Raw genomic sequence first — 843 nt, 5'->3', positions numbered from 1 at the left:
GGATCTCCTGAACCTCTCTGTTCTGCAGCGCAGTGAGATGAGACATTTGCTGCACCTGTAGCATAGTCGACTTTAATAACAGATGGTCAACTCTGAGAACAAAGATATAATAAACCTGATAAATATCTGTTGATTTCAGTTTTATTCATTGGGAAATTAAAGTGAAAGAATTACAGTTACATTAAAAGGCTTTCCAGTTTAACCATGCACATACAGCAAGATGTAGACCAGTGTTAGCTTCAACGCTGACATTTACACAACTCCCACAACTCTTCTCCAGACATCATACACACATCAGTGTCAAGCTGTTATGACATGATTATTTTTATGTTATAAAAATATGAATAGTATCAGTAACCGTATTATTTGTGTAATAATAAGGAAGGGTTCTTGTTAAAAATGTATACATTTGTGAAACCATCGTTATTATGTCAAAAACATCTTATTGTGTAACTTTTAATGTCACAGTGTGCTACTGAGCAGTTTTTCATGGCAGAAATAAGCCTCCACAAGAAACACTGACATAAGGAAAGTTTTATAACAGTTTATAAAGACATCTCACTCTGATACTGAACCATGAACATTACCCTGAACTTCCTCTAAGGCCCTATCAGGTCTACCTAAACCAGCTCCCCTGGTCTCGAGCCTCAGTCCTGTCCCTCTCCAACACTTTACATTTTTAATCTGGGAGTCAGTTCAGTCTTCACAGTCGTCCTCTCCCCCCGCAGAGCAGCTCCTCAGTGGGGGAGTCGGGCTGTGGGCAGTCAGGAGCCAGTTGGTAGAGTCTTCATTCTGTAGCTGTGTATGATTGGAGATAAGAGAGATATAGGTTCTATATAAAAC

Source organism: Seriola lalandi, unplaced genomic scaffold (assembly GCF_002814215.2).
Source record: "Seriola lalandi dorsalis isolate HSWRI2012SDOR001 ecotype SW California unplaced genomic scaffold, Sedor1 jcf7180002054576, whole genome shotgun sequence".
Taxonomy (NCBI): domain Eukaryota; kingdom Metazoa; phylum Chordata; class Actinopteri; order Carangiformes; family Carangidae; genus Seriola; species Seriola lalandi.
This window is presented reverse-complemented; position numbering follows the sequence as displayed.